This window comes from Austrofundulus limnaeus, unplaced genomic scaffold (genome assembly GCF_001266775.1).
Source record: "Austrofundulus limnaeus strain Quisiro unplaced genomic scaffold, Austrofundulus_limnaeus-1.0 Scaffold78, whole genome shotgun sequence".
Taxonomy (NCBI): domain Eukaryota; kingdom Metazoa; phylum Chordata; class Actinopteri; order Cyprinodontiformes; family Rivulidae; genus Austrofundulus; species Austrofundulus limnaeus.
Genome location: NW_013952480.1, coordinates 168,032 through 169,218, shown reverse-complemented (window position 1 = coordinate 169,218; position 1,187 = coordinate 168,032).

The window sequence follows — 1,187 nt, the reverse complement described above, 5'->3', positions numbered from 1 at the left end:
TATTTATTCTTGTAATCAAATCACTTTTGTTTTCTTTGTGTTGTAAATTTTCTGAATGTGTGTTCTTAAAGGTTTGGAAATTCTGCAGATATTGCTTTGAGCTTCACGAGATGAATAGTCATCAAGCAAAACTGGTGTTTCAAAAAGTATCACAAATGTTCATTTATTGTGTTCCAAAAAACAAGGGGAAGGGGATGCATTAATTAAAATGTACTTTGTTTAATTAAAGTGCTTTTTTATTCATTTTTAATAGAAATGCTAAATCTTAAAAACAAACCTTTCTGTTGCTTTGTTGTTTATGTTGGTCTTTTGGAAATGTAAGATTTAATTATTTTTTTTTTTGTGCACTCAGGCTAAATTTAGTTAATGTCAGGTAATGAAAAGGAACAACATTTCCAGTAATACTCATGTTCAAGGAAACATCCAGAGCACACCAATGGTCATATTAAACAAATGTTTTATAAATCTGTTCTGTCAAATTTTGGCACACATAAAAATATGTCATACTGACACAAACTGTTACTGCAATTTGCTTGACTGATGATCATGAAATTATATGTATATATGGCACATAAATGCCTTTTCTCACCAGGTCCCACCTGAAGAATACAGGGTATTATAAAGAATGCGTAAACTAGGCAATAAATACTTTAGCGTACTTTGACAGAATAAAGTATGCATTGTCAGTGTTACAATGTATGGATTCTTGCCTTTTTGTTATGTACGTCTTCACACAATGGGTGACAGAAAGGCAGCTCTTGCCTCAGAGACCAAAACAGCTCAGGCCGCCGTGTCGAATGCTTCACTGATCCGGGTCGAAGCTTTTATTTCTGCATCCCCTCAATAGACAGCCACTCTGTCTGTCAGGTCAGCTTTGGCAGCACTGACCCTACATGCTATTCCCACCTGAACTAGGAAGCTTTTGGCATTATTCCATTTATAGGGGGGAAAAAACTTGTCAGTTAACAGTGTCCTCTATATCTTTTTATTTAGTTTGAAAACTTAGTTTTAACAAAGCGAAAAAAAATATAAAAGCTTGATTTGTTTCCACTCTGTAATAAATCAAAAGTTTGGTATAAGCTAAAGTTGCTACTGCACGTCTTTCCCCCATTGGATTTAACATTGTAGAAATAGTCTAACATAGTTACAGTGTGCTCCAAGCTAAGCTTGTAGGCAGTCCTCATGAC